Below are 21,160 nucleotides of genomic sequence, written 5' to 3' on the forward strand. Positions count from 1 at the left end.
TTCATCACTTTTTAAATGTTCATGAAATCAATTACCAATAAGTAGCCTGGAGCTTATTGTGAGGAACATTTTTTTTCTTATTGTGGCATCTGACATTACATCAAGTGTCATGTCTCAAGTTTAAAATTGTGAAATGAGTTAGGAATGATGTACAGTAAAATTTTACTAGTTACCTTCTTTATTATATTAAATTTCTGCTGTGACTTGGTGAAATGAGAATGCTGCTCAACTTATCTGATACTGATGTTTGAAGGACTTTGCAATATCAAAATATCATGTCTATAGAGAGCTTTTATAATCTGCCATATCTTTCTTTAAGTATCTAGAAACACTGCTACAAGAAAAACTTAATCATATCTTAATATGAGATTAAGATTCACAGTAGAGAAGTCAGATTAAAATTTTACTGCCATCTTTTAATAGTAATTATGTATGGGCTTGATTATCCTAAAGAAATAACTTTTTGAATTTTGACATTTTAACTAGATTGTCTGTTGGTTTTTTGTTTGTTTTTGTTTTTGTTTTTTTTGACCTGGCATGGTAATAAGTGGGAACTGATGTAAAAATATTGAGACGTCCTTTCCTTTAATTAAGGGTATAATTGAAACTTAAATATTGAATTTATCTGTGTTCAACAGGAGTTTAACCTGGGAATATTGTGGTTTATACCATTTCAAGGTTAAGCTTTACGTAGGTGTGTTATATGTATTTCTATGTATGTGTTATGCCAGGATCTTATAAAGACAATGTTTTATTTATTGCATAAATACAATAAAATCTAAACACTCATCAAAGAATTATTGTTAAAGAGATATGGACTATGTACCTCATAATAATTACTGTAATGCTACCTCCACAAGAGGTTTATATCTACCCTCAAGACAAGTGAGGTTTTTTTGAGATATTTCTCTGCCAAAAATAAAAAACATTCTGCTGGAGTGTTATGGTTTGAATGGGCCAGGCTAACTTTATGGTTAGCCAATACAAGGATATAGAGGGATGATCATTAGGACCCTGAGGGATCCAGGAGGGGTGGAGCAAAGAGGGGTCAGTATTACCTCCCATTTCCTGCCATACTCTATAAAAGCCAGGGTGACAGGATGCCTGTCCCCCTTCCTGCTCCTCTCTTCCTTGCTGCTTCCCTGTACTCAGAGGTCTTGGAAAGAGCTCTTACTTTTCCATCAGTTCCCCAGATGCTCTGCTGGATCCAAATCCATTAGGTGCTGGAAAGATCTCTGGATCACTTTCCCCAGTTGGCCCTGCCATGAGGTACCCTCAGAAACCTATCTCTGCTATCACTGAGAGAGGATTTTTTTATATACTTGTATATATTTGTTCCTTATCCCATGTTTTCCCAGTCCTATGAAACCTGTTCCACTTTTAATTTCCAACCTTTGAGCTTCTATTCCTTATTCCCTTTCTGTCTTCATTTGGGAGGATGGAGGGGGTAATAGAAAGCACTTCTGTCCTCTGGTTTTTAGTTCACCCTGACCATGAAGCCAAGAGACAGAGTAAGCCACAATGCTTCTCCTTTTAAGGAATAGACCATGTGAAGATAGAAAGCTGGTGAGCCTTTGGAAAATATAATAATCTTACATAATTGTCTGCATTATACAGTGTGCATTTTTTTTGTTGTTCACCTTTTTTTATTGTTCATCTTCCATAGTGTAGCATCTGAAGTATCTTCTGAAGAACATATTTGAAACAAGTAAGGCAGATTAAGTGCTCACCATCTTCAAAAAGTAGTGTTTCAAACCTGAGTATGAAGAAACCCCTGAAAATAGAAGAATATCTGAAATAGATTAAGGAAACAACAAGCACTAAAGAAACAGAAAGAAAATGAGAGGGGTAAGAGAAAGAAAAACAGATGGCAAATAACTACAGTCAAAACCATCAATCGCAATTAAATATAAACGTAGACTGAATGCAGTTATTAATCAGTGATACTGGACCTTCACTTTTTTGTGATTATAAACTGGAATTACTCCTAAACCCTGTGCATGCCAAGATTCCTTTTTCTCTGTTTTCCTCTTTCTTCCTTCCTAGGCCTTTATTTCAGCAACAAGGATATTTAGTGTAAAAGACATGGAGGTATTGTAGCACTGCATAGCCAGGGTTCTGACCTATGTAAGCATAAAAACAGGGGATCTCTAATCCTTCAACCTTAACCCTGTAGCTTGTGTGGCCTTAGTTTTACCCATCCCTTGTGGATTTAGAGAAAAATGTGATTTATTAGTACAATGAATGTAATCAGGGCCAAAAAGGATGAAATTTTAAAGGTAAACTGATTGTTCAGATATTATGATTTATTCAATCATATTTTTGTGTCAACATTAGAATTAAAAATCCTATTAATTCATTTTCCTTACACAAAAACGTGTATCTTTGTATATGTATGAATATTTTAAATATGCATTAATCCAATAGAATTAAAATTTGAAATTATGTTATTTTGTTCTACAGAGTCCTCCACTCTGCTATGAAAACGTAAATGGTAATGATGTCAGAGTCCTGAATGCACCAATAGGCTGTGATTGCCCTGACCAGGCTGTAACAGCCTTTTCTGTAAACCTTCTTGTCAAGGGCATCCTCTCAACAGAATGCTGCTTAACTGTGTTCAAGGTCAGTTCTGATAGAGTGCAGCTGAACCTAGCTGCTGAGAGAAGAACAAGGAGAAACCATACCTAGAGCTTTCCCTGGCCAACACTTTGACCTCACACCCTTGTCCTGGCTCCTTACCTGAGCTATCTTGTGCTGTAGATATTCTCTGCCAGTTCCAGTGCTTTGCTGGGCTTTATCTGCCTAATCACCAGCACTTTGTCCAGCGATTGTGGAACTCCTGCCTGACTCCAGTTACCACCACTAACCCTGATCTGCTCTTCTCGCTTGGGTGCTTCTGGTTAGTCCATAAGGGCACTGCCATGCCTACCTTGCTATCACTCTTGCCTCACTTGTCCTTGCCTAACACATCAATTAGTAGTGCAGGATAAGACCATTTAGCATTCTTCATATTAACTTACTGCTAATGTAAGGCTACAAAGAATTGTAGAATCATGGAATCATTTACGGTGGAAAAGACCTTAAGATCATCAGTCCAACCATTAACCTAGCACACTGCCAAGTCTACCAATAAACTATGTCTCTAAGGACCACGTCCACACATCTTTTAAGTACCTCCACCTCCCGGGGCATCCTGTTTCATTACTTGGCAACCCTTTCAGTGAATATATTTTTCCTAATATCCAATCTAAACCTCCTCTAGTGCAACTTGAAGCCATTTCTTCTTGTTCTGTTGCTTATTACTAGAGAGAAGACACCAGCATACACCTCACTGCAATCTTAATTCAGGTCGTTTCAGAGAGTGATTATGTCTTTTCTCAGCCTCTTTTTCTCCAGGCTAAATAACGTCTATTCTTTCAGCTGTTCCTCATGAGACTTGTTCTACAGCCTCTTCATTGCCCTTCTATGGACATGCTCCAGCACATCGGTGTCTTTTTTGTAGGGAGCGGCCCAAAATGGAACAGTTTTTAATGTGCAGCTTTAACAGCTTCAACTATGGGGGCACAATCCTGCTGGTCACACTATTTTAATACAAACCAGGATGCCATTGGCTACCAGGACACACTGCTGGCTCATATTCAGCTGGGCATTGACCAGGTCCTCTTCTGATGGGCAGCTTTCTATTCACTGATTCCCAATCCTTTACCACAGCATGGGGTTGTTGTGACGGACATGCAGGATCCAATACTTGGCCTTGTCCAAACCTCTGCCAAAGCAGGACCAAATCTAGGGCAGGTTACTCAGAAATATGTCAAGACAGGTCTTGAAAGCCTCCAGAGAAGGAGACTCCACAACCTCTCTGGAAACCCTGTTCCAGTTCTCTGCAACCCTTACAGTAAATAAGTTCTTCCTCATGTTGAGGTGGAATTTCCTATGCTCTAGCTTGAATCCATTGCCCCTCGTCCTATCATAGGCACAAGTAAAAAGAGGTTGTCCCTTCCTTCTTGATGTCCAGTCCTCCTGTATTTATACACATTAATTAGATCCTCTCTCAGTCTTCTTTCCAGACTAAACAGCCCCAGGTCTCTCAGCCAATCCTAAACATGGAATATAATTAATCATATTTAAATATATAAGACAGTATTCACATCCAGATAATGATATTTAGATTTGGTTTCTATAGGCATATATAAGCAGGGCTCAGATACTTTCATTGTAGTTAGTGGAGATCTAGGACTAAACCAGGTTTCCCACAAATTATTGTGAAATGCCATTGAGGCACTGGACATATCTACATGGAACTGAGAAAGATGGTGCAAAACCTATGGAAGGTTTAAATCTTTCTGATGTAGCAAATGGAAGTCAAGTGAGATATTCTGAAGATCCTAAGAGACATCACTGAGCTGAATCTTAGATCTCTATTGACTGTAATAGTAACTTAGACATTTAGATTGTGTCACAGTGTCCTTCTAGACAACCAAATGAATAAGAATGAATATGTTTGTTTAATCCCACCTCTGGAGAGTTAAATATGCCATCTGAAATGGTTATCTAGACTCCTAGGTATCTAGTGATAGTTGAGTTGCTTTAGCGTATCCCAGCTACCATCCAGTTATTCCTTTAAATGTGTGTGATGCCCATAAGCCCTTTTTCATATTTGTCATTTTTGTGAATAAGTTTGTGAAATTTTTGAACATTACAAATGTCTGGTCATTTGACTTGAGATTCCTGTGGAAATACTGGATACAAGGACCTCCAGAAAGCAATTTTCTCCTGCCTGGAACATCTCCCTTAAAACAGAGTAAATCTTTTTTTCAGGAATTGTTATCTTTCTCTGATACCTCTAAAAGTTTATACGACTAACAGATTGTAAGAACTGAACTTGGATAAGAATAATCATAGTCATTAACTGAGTAATTATCTGAAAAGTATTCAGGTTTCCAAGTAGGATTTGGATCACTAGATTAAAAATAAATAAAGAAATAAATAGATAGATTAATTAATTAATGAGAAAGAGAGAGAGAGAGAGAGAGAGAACGAGAGAGAGAGAATTGTGAATACACTTGAAGTAACCATTTTGCTTTACTTTTCTAGCCACAGCTCCCTATCTCTTTTTTTCTTCCCCTTCTGCCCCCCCCCCCCCACCCCCCCATTCTCCCTGCTTCACAGAGAAGTGCAAGATTGTCTCCTGAGATTTGAAACTATTTACCATACTTTTTCTTTTAAGAACAGAATTTTGTAAATTTTTCTCTGGTCTTAGTTAGTAATTTCAAGTGAACTCCTCAATCCTCTGTTTAGAAGCAGCCTGAGGCAGAGTTTTACACTGACGTCTAAGTACAGTTCTCATTTCATTAGAAAACTTTAGAGTCTAAATGGATATTTGTCCAGACACAGGGGAAAAGTAACCATTACAAAGTTACAGTTTTCTATTACAATATAAAATATTTATTTAAAGCTTTTTTAGTAAAGAATTTGAAATTTGGAAAGTCAAAAGAATTATAGATTAAATAATCTATATATATATCTATATATCTTTATATAATATATATATCTTTAAATAATTAAATGCTACATTCTGAATTTTTTTAATATTTTCTTCAGCCAGGAATAATGTTTTATAGCAGATAAAATTATTTGAACTGTGCACCATTTTTAATGAGTCAAAATTTTTATTTGGATTAATCCAACACATGGAAATTAACTTTAGTAAGATTCCAAATATCATCCCATATCGTAACATTCGTACTTCAAATAGATGTTTTGTTGTGGTTTTTTTTTTCAGTCTTCTTCTCAGTAACACCACCACTTAGAAGAACAGAGATAATAATTTTTCAATTTTCACCCACTGGAATAAGTAAAAAAAAAAACCAAACTATTTTTTCCTTAATATATTTTCAGATAGGAAACATGTTTTATTGCTCCACATGCTCAAACTTTGTTGTGGTTTGAGCCAGCATAAAACCAATTTTCTTTTTGCTGATTTTTTTTTTTTTTCCTTCAGTGAACTCTCTTTTAAACAGCACACTGGCTGAAATTAGTAGCAAGTTTTCCAGCTGGTGAGTTGATAATGCTCAGATGTTTATAGTTACCGCTGAGATACCAAGGCCACTTTGTTCCGCTTGTCAGTTCTGCAGCTTCAGACACTAAAGGAGCAGAAGAATCATATCTACAGCTCTCCTGTAGGGAGAGGTAGATTAGACACGGTAATATTGACCAAGCTGTGTATTCCATCCTCACATGTACTGCAGTTGGTGTAGACTCATGAAAGGTCCTCTTGTGTCCATGACCAGCATACAGGGAGGACTCCTCCTATCCATCTCCTTTGATCCCTAGGTCTGTGCGTTCCTGACTCCTGTATCTCTACCCTCAGCTCCTGTCTGCTCTGTTGGTATCCCTGGAAGCAGTATGGGACCTTTTCAGGACTGCCTTGAAGCTCAGGGCAGTGCTGTGGGAGCTGCTGCAGGGGGGGGTGGGCTGTAAGTTTTGTACACTCCTGCACATATTTGTATATATTTGTACTTATTTTCTCCTATCACTAGTATTTAATTAAAGTTGTCTAGTTTAGTTTTCAATCCAGAAGCCTCCCTCCTTATTCTCCTTTCTCTATATGGTTGGGAGGGGGAGGGGATAGACAGGATTATTGTAATTTGTGTAATTGCTGGTCCTGCATTAAACTGTGACAACTTAGAATATGACACTCTAAAAATACCTGAGTCAAATCTATTTCTTGCTAAAGCATTTTTGTTTTGTTTTTATAAATTTGACTTGGCAGCAAATATAGAAATACTTGAATGATGTGAAGAGCAAAGGATAACAATTACTGATTGGTAATTTGACTGTTATCTTCCAGAGCATCCTATTGCACAGTGTTTTGTTGTCCCCCTATAGACTGCAGGGAAAAATAGATACTTACATATCAAGAAACTATGAACAAACAAAAATATTAGAAAATGCTTGTGCCAAAATGAAATATTATTTTGCATTCTGTCAGCTGCAATACAAATCAGTCAATCTCTTCATGTAAATTTTAACAATCAGTAGTGTCTTTTAAAGCAACATCTCTATGAATGCTTTTTTCATGCCCTGGCTGCATGCCTACCAGCTTACATGAAGTATCATTAGAATATAGTATTTTGTCAGAGCTTATGAACTACGAGCAGAATGAACAAAATAATCCCCCTATCACCTCTACCACTTCATAACCGTATCTGTTGACAAGACTGCTATTTGCATTTTTGACAACCTCTATTCAGTCGATAATACAGTATGGGCCTTTTCCCACTCCCCTATTTATAACAAGGAATGTAGCTCCCTGTGTCTCAGTCTGTGAAAGTTTCTGATTTTAAATACCAGTTGTTGCTAACATATGGCTAAAATTTCAGTGTAAGATTCTGAAGTAAGGAAATCAAGAATATGCGTAAGAAACTCTGAACCGGTATTGTAGGCTCAAAATAACAAGAAGTAAGGAAAAGAAAAAGAGAATTTCCTGTTTGGTCGTTTGTGAAATGAAAGGAAATGGGGAAGGAAAAAATAATACTGTAGTAGGTTTAATAAACAGCAGTACCAGAAAAAGCAAATACTGTATTTCACTCCATAAAAACAGATATGAAAGACAAATCAGAAAAAGCTTTCATATCCAGCCCTTATCATAGAATCATAGAATCATAGAATCTTAGGGGTTGGAAGGGCCCTCGAGAGATCATCTAGTCCACCCCCCCTGCCAGAGCAGGGTCACCTAGAGTACATCACACAGGAACTCATCCAGGTGGGTTTTGAATGTCTCCAGTGAGGGAGACTCCACAACCTCCCTGGGCAGTCTGTTCCAGTGCTCTGTCACTCTCACAGTAAAAAATTTTTTTTGGATATTCACCTTGAACTTCCTATGCTCCAATTTACACCCATTACCCCTTGTCCTATCACTGGTCATCACCGAGAAAAGCCTAACTCCGTCCCCCTGACACTCACCCCTTACATATTTGTAAACATTGATGAGGTCACCCCTCAGTCTCCTTTTCTCCAAGCTAAAGAGACCCAGCTCCCTCAGCCTTTCCTCATAAGGGAGATGTTCCACTCCCTTAATCATCTTTGTAGCTCTGCGCTGGACTCTCTCGAGCAGTTCCCTGTCCTTTTTGAACTGAGGGGCCCAGAACTGGACACAATACTCCAGATGTGGCCTCTCTAGATAAAAGAATTTGAAAGATGTGAGTTTCCACTTAATGAAGTGGAAATGTAATAAAGAAATAGACTTTAAAAATAATTATACCAAATGCTTTTAAAAATCCAGCCATATAACTTAATTAACAGAAAGAATTGCATTATTTCTTACATCAGCCCATACTTGTGAAGCTGATGTTGCTACGTTTTTTAAACATTTTTTTTATGCTTTCCAATTTGTTTCTTCTTTCCCATATAATCAGTTCTGCTTTGCTTTTTTCCATATTTTTTCTCAGTCTCAGTCACATTTTCTTGTCAAACTTCAGTTTATATTTTCTCCCTTGTTTTACTGATCATGCTCCCCTAATTTTATATATATATTTTTGGTACATGTAGCTAAGGTGCCACATGTGTGAAAATGCTCTAAATGATGATGCAGCCTTTCTAGGGCCTTTCTATACTTTCTACTTTTGTGAATAACAGACTTACATGTCAAGTAGAAGAGGAAGAAGATACTTAGAACTTGCCAGAGGGGGATACAGGAGGAACTAATGAGGTTTTAGTTTCTTTCTTTTAATAGACATCTCCCAAGTTCCCTGGCATGCCATACTGCTTCTTTTTCCATCCTTCAATAGCTATAGGAATAAGGGTGTGTCACACTTGCTTTTTTTTTTTTTTTTTTTTTCACCCCAACAGTCCTCATATTGAGAATGAAGTAAAAAACACTATAATAGCATGTGCTATTGCATCACACAGTAAGTCAGAAAGAGTAGTAAAAAAATGCATAAGCAGAACAAATGTGTGAAAAGAAACTTGTTGCACTGACCCATGGAAGATGAAAAATCTCAAGAAAGGCATTGGAAAGGAAGTTACTTTCACTGTTATATCAGAACTAGAAGCATGTGGACTCTGCACTGTCTACCCTCTGACACAGAGCAGCAGTTATAAGAAAAAAAAATAAAATAGGTGGTTTATGTCTGTGTGTCTCACCTCATCTTTTACAATGGAATACTCTCGTATTGATGATGGGTTGTAGCAGTTTTTATACTTGTTACTTCTGTTAGCCAGGAATGAGGTCAAAAGCAAGAGGGCAAAAGTATGATCTGGGCAGCCCTCCCCAGTACTTCCTGGGATTCATATGGTAACCCAATGCACCTGTCATGAACCAAAAGGAGAACTATCCTCTTCTGGAGAAATACCTAGAAATAGTGGGTGCTCTTAATATCACTGCAAGACAAAAAACTGAACCCTTTGTATCAGAGGAATGCACCTGAATATTCAATTTCCTAATTTTCAGCAGACAAATAACCACACTATGACCATTACTTTTAATAAGTATTATACAATAATTATGAAAGATGTGACTCAGAAAATCAAGCTTAAACTGTTTTATAAGAGAAGTTCATAGAATCACAGGATCATAGAATTACAGAATGGCTAGGGTTGGAAGGGACCTTAAAGATCGTTGAGTTGCAACCCACTGGCATGGCAGGGACACTTCCCGCTAGACCAGGGTGCACAGAGCCCCATCCAACCCAGTCTTGAACACTTCCAGGGATAGGGCTTCCACAATTTCGCTGCCCAACCTGTTCCAGTGTCTCACCACCCTCACATTAAAGAATTTCCTCCTAATGTCTAACTTAAATCTCTTATCTTCAGTTTTTAATCCATTATGCCTTGTTCTCTCACTACCAGTCCCTGTAAAAAGTCCCACCCCAACTTTCTTGTAGGCCCCCTTCAGGTACTGCAAGGCCACTACAAGGTCTCCTAGGAGCCTTTTCTTCTTCAGACTGAACAGCCCCAACTCTCTCAGCCTGTCCTTATAGGAGAGGTGCTCCAGCCCTCTGATCATCTTCATGGCCCTCCCCTGGACTCTCTCCAGGAGTTCCATGTCCTTCTTATATTGGGGGCTCCAGAACTGGACACAATACTCAAGGTGGAGTCTCATGAGTGAAGAGCAGAGGGGGAGAATCCCCTCTCTTGACCTGCTGCCCACACTTGATGCAGCCCAGGACACGACTGGCTTTGTGGACTGCAAGTGCACATTGCTGGCTCATATTGACCTTCTTATCCACCATCACTCCCAAGTCCTCCTCCAGACTATTTTCAATCCATTCTCCACCCAGCCTGTATTTCTGCTTGGGATTGCCTTGACCCAGGTGCAGAACCTTGCACTTGGCCTTTTTGAACCTCATGCAGTTTGCACAAGCCCACTTCTCAAGTCTGTCAAGGTCTCTCTGAATGGTATCCCTTGCTTCTTGCATGTCGACCTCGCCACACAGATTGGTGTCATCAGCAAGCTTGCTCAGGTTGCACTCAATGCCACTGTCCATGTTGCCAAGTACTATCTCTTGTGGAACACCACTCGTCACTGGTCTCCATCTGGGCATCAAGTCACTGATCACAACTGTTGCAAGCCAATATTGAGGGGCTACTACCAGGGCACAGGATGAATTGTCACCCATCCCTTCTGTCCCATAGGATGAATTGTCACCCATCCCTTCTGTCCCATACCACATCTGTTGTTTTAGTTTCAGTTGTCCTTGAGAAGCAAGTCTGTTTTAGTCCATTAGCTGGGAATAATAAGGAGAAGGCCTTTGCTGGCTTAAAAGGCATTTTGTTTAGACCTATGTGGGGAAGAAAAGAGTTTCCCACAACAACTCTTTGAGTGCAACCATCCAGCCAGTTCCTTATTCAATGAGTGGTCCAACGACCGAATCTGTATTGTTCCTGTTTGGATACCAGGATGTCATGTGGGACAGTGACAAGATTTTCAGAGATCCAGGTAGATGATGTCAGTTGCTCTTTGTTTGTCCACTGATGCTGTGACCCCAGTGTAGAAGGTCACCAAATTAGCCAGGCAGGATTAGCGCTTAGTGAGGCTGTGTTGGCTGTCATCAATTATTCATTTGTTTTCTCCATGCCTTGGCAGAGCCATTAGGAGAGTCTGCTCCATGATCTCACCAGGCACATTCTGTTTTGTAGTCTATGAAGCTAATTTTATTTTTATTCTATATACATGTGTGTACCAGACTTAAAGTTACACTTGTACCTTGCTGATTGCTGTGTTCAATTAAAATAAAGGCTGAATATATATATATATATATATATATATATATAGTGGGAAATTTTACTACGGAACTTTTATATATTCTTAACTAACTCACTGTCTTAAAAAAAAAAAAAGGAAAAAAAAAGGAAAAAAATGGAAAATGGAAAAGAAAAAAAAAAATTAAAATTACTGTTTTCTGTATTTCTGAAATATCTATGCATTTCCAGTCTTTTATCTTCACTGGAGAAACAGCTGTCCATTGAATGGATTGGTGGTAATTGTAGGGCTGTTCAATAACTAGTTTTCCCCTGTAGGCAATGTTTAAAGAAAAAGCAGAAAACACTGACATTTCTCAGAAAATGCAGAATGTGAGCCTTACGTTTGATCACTCTAACAAATTGAATTAGTTCTGTATCATGCTAGTGCTTCTCTCCATCAATATGTTATGAGAGTCACTGATAAAATTATCCTTTAAAAGTACTAGATAAAATTAAAACTCATTGAACGAGAGTTTAAGTTATTGTGATAGAAAAATTATCATATGAGCAAAAGATCTTGTAAAATATTATATAAAGGTACTTTACATTTATTAGTGGGGTTTTAAACCTATATTCAATGTGGAATTTAAAATCTCTGTGTTCATAAGTATTTAAAAAAGAAAAAAAAAATAGCACTGAGAAACTCAATAACTTATTTTTTCATGCCAGAATTCTAGTTTACTGGTCTTTTGGGCCTTTGTATTTATGTTTCAGTGTAACTTGCTTTGGTGCTTTCCTATAGCCAGCAAATGTGTTGTTACTTGCTTACAAAATATCATGGTTTTTACTTTGCCCTTAACTTCCAGATAACTGAAACCTGGATCATTATAAGATGAAACCCTGACCTCTGCATGTCTACATGTAAAAGGCCACTTATCAGCAAAAAAATATAATAATCAGACTTAAAGTAACCAACTCACTAACTTTTTGTAAATGAGCAAATCAAAAGATCAAACAGTGCAGCACATGAACACCAGGCTGGACAGGTCTGATATCAAGTCACGTGAAGCAGAAGCTCCCAGACTTGCCTGTAAAATTCTGCCTTGTTGGTAATTACCCTTGAAATAAAGCTCTGAATTCTCTGATGGTTGATGTTCAAAAGTCTGAGTGCTGACACTTGCACAAATTTAAAAAATAAAATGAAGGCTTGTCCAAGTATAGTAGCTACAGGATCTCTGGACATTATTAGCATTTCCATGCCTATATTAAATATTCTTGAGTCTTTATTACAATTTTGCAAGTAACTGAAATAGGATCTTTGACTAATTTGCCCAGGACCATACAGAGAGTTACTATCAAAGTTAAAGTACAGAAAATCTTATTTGTAATTCTTGAATGTTTAATGTAAGGTATTATTCATTACAATAAAAACTAATACTATAGCTAGGAAATGCTGAGAATTGAAAAAACTACATGACAGGCTCAGATAAAATACACAGAAGCTAGGAAAACTTCAGCTTGGTTTATGTGGCTATTTTATTCTTTAATAGTGTCTTTACTTAAATTCACATTAAAATAAGTAAATTTGTGTGATTAAAACAAAACAATAACAGTGATGGAAAACCAGAAACACACAATGTGGTTATTATGTTATGAAATGTAACTAGCAGAATAGAACTGTGGAAGTTTCATGGCTGGGCTTTTGGGGGTGTTTTTGTTGTTTGGTTGGTTGGTTTTTGTTTGGTTAGTTTTTTTCGTTGATTGCTATTTGTTATGAAACTAAAAAAAGCAAAAAGGAAAAAAGATTAAACCATTATTTTCTCCCAGTTACCCTTACTCTAAACTCATTGTAATTCATAGTAGCCAGAAAAAGTACCTGTATAGCTATGCTAGGAAGAAGTACCAGGAAATATGAAAAGCAAATGAAAAATGATAAAATCAATACAAACAAAAAAAAAAAGCCCAAATCTAATAAACCACAAGCTCTCCACATGTGTGCATTTCTCTATGAGATACCTCTGGCTCTGTAATTCGGATCTGTATGTCATCTGCTGTTGGGAAATGGCCATAATGCCTTTCCAGGAGATCTTGCTCTACAAAGGAGCAACTGCTCCTCCATCAGCTTCAGTGACATTTTGCACAAGGTGCAGCACGTTTGTCACTAATGCAAATAGGGTTATTTCCATGCAGTGTTTGTTGTTTAGTCTTGAAATGTATTTTCTTTGAAATGTGACGCTACATACTAACATTTTTTAAAGGAAGGGACACAAGGGAATTGTGTCTGAACTTCATTCAGTCAGCAGTTCAGTTAGGAAAACAACCTATAAAACAATCTATAGTGATGTTTGTCTTTTTTGTTGGTTTTGGTTTATTTTAACTAGGTGAAGAAGCTTCAGAGAGTTTGATGAATCTAAGTCCATTTGATATGAAAAATCTCCTACACCATATTCTCAGTGGAAAAGAGTTTGGTGTGGAAAGAAGCTGTAAGTTGTCACTTGGGTACTTGTGTATGTTAAGTGAGTACTATAAATGTAAGGTTAGATTTTCTTCTAAGTAGGAATCTACTCTCTTGGCACATAAAATAGAGGTATAGGTGATGTATTAATCATGGATGGCCGTGTATGTGTGCTGTGGAATAAACAAAACACATACAATGGAAGCTGTCCTGCACTGAAATGTTTGTATGGAATTTTCAATGATACGAAGGCAAACTTTTACAATTAAGAAGTTTTCTATGACCAGAATGAAGACCATAAAAAGGGCATATCTAACCTGCCTTTAAGGAGCATGTTTGTGATGATAAGATATTTCCAACAGGCACTTCAGGTGTCTCATTGCAACTCTCATGTCTTTTGAAGCTGCGATTGCTCAGTGTTTTGGAAAATCAATTCCCAATATCCAAGTATGGATCTTGGCCCCTGACTTGATGCAGTCAGTTTTGAACTATTGACATGATTTGAAAGGATGCTGACACTAAGAGCATGGTACACTTGTGGAAGGATATGCTTTTATCTTTAACTTCTATATTAAGTTTCATCTGGTTTTCTACCCCTTGGAATTTTAAAAATGTGCATTTGCTTCTTTTAGTGCGACCTGTAGATTCCTCTTCATCTAGCCCTGCAATTTCTATTCATGAAATGGGGCATTCTGGAGCAACCAAAACAGAAAGAAGTGGTATTACTAAATTGAAGAGTGAAATGAAGCAGGTGAGGGTTTTCTGTCAATGCTCATCAGAAAATGCAGCTGTTCTGGTATGTGTTATGTTAGATTTTTGTATGCTAATTGTAGGAGACTTGCCATGTTTAATGCCAAGTAGATACTTGGTAAATGACAGAAATTTCCAAAGATCCATTGATTTAAAGCTGATCACTAAATAGCAAGCAGTAAAGGGATGTTTACTCCAAAAATGTACTTCCCTTTTTGTTCTTGTTTCACATGCTGCATATAGAAGAACTTTAACAAACTAATGTATTCATGGCATCAGCTCTTTAATAATCTTTAGCTAAGGAAAGTCAGATGTACAAGGGAATCTTTCATGTAAACTGTGTTCATTTTTATACTCTGCACAAGTTGCTTCCAATGTAGTCCACATGCCTTTTGGAAAAGATACACTTGGAAGAGAAATCTTGGTTTATTTTCTTCCTGTTTTGTTTCTTCAGGAATGGAGGATAATTACTGCTAGAATACAGAGCAACTAAGCATATGGAAAGATAACCTAGAAAATACCTCCAAAATACCCTGAATTAATGTGACTGATGGTTTAAGTTATTTGATCTCTCTTTTTTAACTTTTCCATTAGTAATTTTCTTTTTCTCTAGATGAGTGCTCTAGTGAAATACGTTTATAAGAATAAATAGCTTCATATTGTTCAGTCTGGATTGCTCAGCCTGGAGAAGAGAAGGCTCCAGGGAGACCTTATTGAGGTCTTTCAGTATACAAAGGGGAATTAGAAGAAAGGTGGAGAGAGTCTTCTTGCCAAAGCTTATTATGACAGGACAAGGGGCAGTGGATTTAAAGAGGGTAGTTTTGGACTGGACATAATGAAGTTTTGTACAGGGAGGGTGGTGAGGCACTGGCACAGGTTAGCCAGGGAAGTTGTGGCTGCTCCCCCCCCGAAAGTGCTCAAGGCCAGGTTGGATGGAGCTTTGAGCAACCTGGTCTCGTGGGAGGTGTCCCTGCCCATGCAGGGGGTGGAACTAGATGATCTATAAAAATGCCTTCCATCCAAACCATGCTGTGATCCTATATGAGAAACTCACTTGACAAATACTCTATTTGGAGACCTTGTCAAGCCTGACTTATTTAGTCTGAGGCCATTTCTGTAACTTTCTGAGGAGATTTTCTTTTGTACAAAGCAGATTTATTTGCACGGTAAGCCTCCAGAAAGGCATGGCATCCCTGCACAGTCTTGGCACAGAGCGTTTGATGGTGGCAGTGAAGATCAGCTGAATGCTCCCTGGTGGGATGGGATGAGGCTGGGAAGCCCAGGACACGCCTGGAGCCTGTGCTGGAGCTGCCCCCCTGCCCGCGCCAGGTGGCGGCTGCACCCCAAGATGCTGCTGCTCATGTTCCAGCGGCCCCCAAGCTGCTCTGGGGGTTCAGGCTGAGCAGGGCTCGCAGTCCTGAGGTGCAGGTCTGATTCCAGGGCCTCTCCAGGCACTAGGTGGCAGCAGGATTTTGTTTTAAATGCAGAGGTGGGCCTGAGCTGAAGCACTGGGAGGTTTGTTGAGGTTGGACCCCCAGTCCTGAATTCCTGGGTTGCTTTCTGCATTAGGTGGAAACCTGACATTTGGTTGAGGAGGCTGCTGGATGGTTTTATTTTTGTTATCCCCACCTTTCCACTCATGCTTCTTCCTGCCACGTCTCACTGCATTTTCTGAACAAATCACTAGACACTAATTTCATGTCATTTTGGCAGAGGGTGGGGGAGAATCAACTTTGTCTTACAAGGAACATTTCAAGTGTTTGTACTAACATCTCTTTGCACCAGACCTCAGGTGTTGAATGACTGCAGAAAAACTTTGCTGTGAGGGTGATGGAGCACGGGAACAGGCTGCCCAGAGAGCTTGTGGAGTCTCCTTCTCTGGAGACTTTCAAGACCCATTTGGATGTGTTCCTATATCATCTGCCCTGGGTGTTCCTGCTGCAGCAGGGGGGTTGGACTCAATGATCTTCAGAGGTCCGTTCCAGCCCCAATGATTCTATGATTCTTTGGTTTGCTGCTGTTGTTCTTTGAGTCTAAACATCAGACCTTTGCTGGGGTCTGAACCATTAATACTTAATTAGGAGGCAAAGCTTGAGGTGGGCAGTTACAGAAAAGTGCTGTAAGTGTGAGGTGCTGCATCCATAATTCAGCAAAAATTTTGCCTGGCAGCTGTTTGCTTAGCACTGCCCACCCAGTTGGCAGCCCACAGATTTTCTGCAGCAAGATGACCTTCTTGTGCAGGGAGAGGTAGCTGGGATTGCAATTAATGTGGAATGGTAGTGGGGAACTTGGGCTTTTTTCCCAAGCCCTGAGTCACAGGGAGACTTTTGCATGTGTCTTCAACTGTGGTGGTTTGTACTGGCCATGCTTGGAGCTCAGTGGATGATGTGGGCAGCTTGGGGCTCCACCACAACCAAGCAGGCTCCTGGCATGACAGCATGTGTTCTGTGATGACCCTCAGAATCAGCAGCAGCTGCCCTGAAGTCAGCTGAAATACAGCACTGGAAGAGGCCACAGTCTGTCACACTTTTCCCCTGAGTACCTGAACTTATTTGGTGTCCCTTGTCTTTGCATGAATGGATTACTTAACCTTGTTTGTGCTCTGTTCTGTCATGGCTGTCTGTCTGATGTGTTGGTGTCTGTTTTTGTTTTGTAGTTCTTTCATGAGGGCCACTCCATGTCCAGCAGCATGTTCACTTCCACGGTAAAGCACTGTCTGCAGCTCTGCACCTGCTCGTCACCCTGTGTGTCTGTGTGCAAGAGTCTTGGCTCTAGACACCTCCTGTGGCTTCTGTGTAAAAACTTGTGTTCAAACACTACCTCTTTGTGTTGTTCATCTTCACTGCAAACTAATTCTCATTAGTAATCTTTTTAATAGAAGTTAAGTCTTGCGTTTAGATCCACTTAGTTCTTCTGAAGCTTAAGCAATTGTGGCAGATAAAGCACTATAGCAGATGTGGCTACTTGATGGTGGATTATGTTACAGGTGTCATCAGTAATTAAAAGTAGTGTAGCATTGATAAATGCTGGCAATCTATGGACATTAATGAACCCAGAACAGCTTCAGGTTGCTGAGGTGGGGGGTTATGGGCATGGGCAGTCATCTTATTTCAGGACAGAGAACTGTAGCTCTTCTTAAGCTTTCACTGTTAAGAAGGAAAATAATGCAAGTATTTTACCAACAGAAACCTGAACAATTTAAAAGTTAAGTCTGAGGCTCCAAATCTGTCATGAAGAGATGGAAAGCCTGCAGCTATGTGTGCACTTTAAACTGATATTCTTAACTAACTCACTGTCTTAAAAAAAAAAAAAGGAAAAAAAAAGGAAAAAAAATGGAAAATGGAAAAGAAAAAAAAAAATTAAAATTACTGTTTTCTGTATTTCTGAAATATCTATGCATTTCCAGTCTTTTATCTTCACTGGAGAAACAGCTGTCCATTGAATGGATTGGTGGTAATTGTAGGGCTGTTCAATAACTAGTTTTCCCCTGTAGGCAATGTTTAAAGAAAAAGCAGAAAACACTGACATTTCTCAGAAAATGCAGAATGTGAGCCTTACGTTTGATCACTCTAACAAATTGAATTAGTTCTGTATCATGCTAGTGCTTCTCTCCATCAATATGTTATGAGAGTCACTGATAAAATTATCCTTTAAAAGTACTAGATAAAATTAAAACTCATTGAACGAGAGTTTAAGTTATTGTGATAGAAAAATTATCATATGAGCAAAAGATCTTGTAAAATATTATATAAAGGTACTTTACATTTATTAGTGGGGTTTTAAACCTATATTCAATGTGGAATTTAAAATCTCTGTGTTCATAAGTATTTAAAAAAGAAAAAAAAAATAGCACTGAGAAACTCAATAACTTATTTTTTCATGCCAGAATTCTAGTTTACTGGTCTTTTGGGCCTTTGTATTTATGTTTCAGTGTAACTTGCTTTGGTGCTTTCCTATAGCCAGCAAATGTGTTGTTACTTGCTTACAAAATATCATGGTTTTTACTTTGCCCTTAACTTCCAGATAACTGAAACCTGGATCATTATAAGATGAAACCCTGACCTCTGCATGTCTACATGTAAAAGGCCACTTATCAGCAAAAAAATATAATAATCAGACTTAAAGTAACCAACTCACTAACTTTTTGTAAATGAGCAAATCAAAAGATCAAACAGTGCAGCACATGAACACCAGGCTGGACAGGTCTGATATCAAGTCACGTGAAGCAGAAGCTCCCAGACTTGCCTGTAAAATTCTGCCTTGTTGGTAATTACCCTTGAAATAAAGCTCTGAATTCTCTGATGGTTGATGTTCAAAAGTCTGAGTGCTGACACTTGCACAAATTTAAAAAATAAAATGAAGGCTTGTCCAAGTATAGTAGCTACAGGATCTCTGGACATTATTAGCATTTCCATGCCTATATTAAATATTCTTGAGTCTTTATTACAATTTTGCAAGTAACTGAAATAGGATCTTTGACTAATTTGCCCAGGACCATACAGAGAGTTACTATCAAAGTTAAAGTACAGAAAATCTTATTTGTAATTCTTGAATGTTTAATGTAAGGTATTATTCATTACAATAAAAACTAATACTATAGCTAGGAAATGCTGAGAATTGAAAAAACTACATGACAGGCTCAGATAAAATACACAGAAGCTAGGAAAACTTCAGCTTGGTTTATGTGGCTATTTTATTCTTTAATAGTGTCTTTACTTAAATTCACATTAAAATAAGTAAATTTGTGTGATTAAAACAAAACAATAACAGTGATGGAAAACCAGAAACACACAATGTGGTTATTATGTTATGAAATGTAACTAGCAGAATAGAACTGTGGAAGTTTCATGGCTGGGCTTTTGGGGGTGTTTTTGTTGTTTGGTTGGTTGGTTTTTGTTTGGTTAGTTTTTTTCGTTGATTGCTATTTGTTATGAAACTAAAAAAAGCAAAAAGGAAAAAAGATTAAACCATTATTTTCTCCCAGTTACCCTTACTCTAAACTCATTGTAATTCATAGTAGCCAGAAAAAGTACCTGTATAGCTATGCTAGGAAGAAGTACCAGGAAATATGAAAAGCAAATGAAAAATGATAAAATCAATACAAACAAAAAAAAAAAGCCCAAATCAAATAACCCAATGGTATATTATGTTTTCCTGTCTTCAGGAGGGATCATAGCAGGTAACAAGAGACATTCATGTGGTAAGTACTCTTTTGTGATTTATAACATTGTCTGTGTTTTTCACACATTTCAAAATTGATAAATGAAAGCATTCTTATTTTTTTATAGGAAACTGAGACACAAAAGCATAGATGATCTTCAGAAATTTAACTGTTCCCACTAGACCTGATCACTCAAAGCCCAATCCAACCTGGTCTTGAGCACTTTCAAGGAGGGGGCATGCACAGCTTTTCTGGACAAGCTGTTCCACCGTCTCACCACCCTTGCAGAAAATAATTTATTCCTATTATCTAATTTAAATCTACCCTCTTTTGGTTTGAAACATTGCCCCCTCATCCTGTCACTACAAGCCCTTATAAAAAGACCCTCTCCAGCTTTCCTGTAGGCCCCCTTCAGGTACTGGAAGGCTTCTAGAAGTTGTCCCTGGAGCCTTTTCTTCTCCAGGCTCAACAACCCCAACTGTCTCTGCCTGTTTTAATAGCAGAGGTGCTCCAGCCCTCCGATCATCTTTGTGGCCATCTTCTGGACTCACTCCAACAGCTCCATATCCTTCCTATGTTAGGGACCCCAGAACTGTACAAAGTATGCCAGGTGGAGAATTAGCAGTGGATACACAGGTGATTTGATGAAGATATCTTTCCTTGTCAGTTCACAAAGTACCTGTGACAAGAAGTTATCTCCTACATACATCAAGGATTTCCAAGACATGCTTATCACAGTAGTATGATATTCCCAGATTATGTCTGGGAAGTTGAAAACTCCCATGAGGATAAGGGCTACCAATCCAGACATTTCTCTTAATTGCCTATAGAATAACTCATCCGTGTTTCCATCCCAGCTGGGCAATTGGTAGTAGACAACCACTACAACATCTTTTTTTTTTCCACACACCTAATCCTCACCCAGAGGCTCTCCAGTGCATTATTACTAACTTACAGCAATACAATAAAAACTCTTCCTTTCCTATGGTGCAACACCTCCACACTGCTTGCCCTGTCTGTTCCTTCTGAACAGTCTTTAGTCCACCATTCCAGCACTCCATTTGACTGTGTCTGGGAGCTGAGCAGTGCTTCCAGTTCAGCCTATTTGTTACTCATACTGCGTGTGTTGACGTACAAACAGTTCAGATATATTCCTGAGCCCCTTCCTGGAGCAGAGCAAATGCCCCCATTAGTATTAGCACCCCCACTGCTATGCCAACCCTTGGCTTGCCTTCTGCAATCCTGTTGGCATCCCGTTCCCTCACTGATAGAAGGTTAGTGCTCTAGAGGTCACTCTTGCTAGCTAATGTCCAAAGACCCATTTCCTCAATGGAACAGGTGGATTCCATCAAGTCTCAGCAAGCCTTGTGTCTCGAAGGCTCTTTCATGGTTTAAAAAGCCAAAGTTTTCATGGAGGCCCCAGTTCTGGTACCATGTACTGGTATGCTGGGTTTGCTTGTCTCTTCCAAAGTGTCCCCCCCATTATTGGGAGGATTGAAGAAAACACTACCTGTGTTCCCAAACTTTTTATCAGGGCTCTGAAGTCTCCTTTGACAGACCTCAGAATTTCTGTTGTGACATCATTTGTACCCACCTGAAGGAGCAGGAAT

This window comes from Chaetura pelagica, unplaced genomic scaffold (genome assembly GCF_000747805.2).
Source record: "Chaetura pelagica isolate M959 unplaced genomic scaffold, ChaPel_1.0 scaffold162, whole genome shotgun sequence".
Taxonomy (NCBI): Eukaryota; Metazoa; Chordata; class Aves; order Apodiformes; family Apodidae; genus Chaetura; species Chaetura pelagica.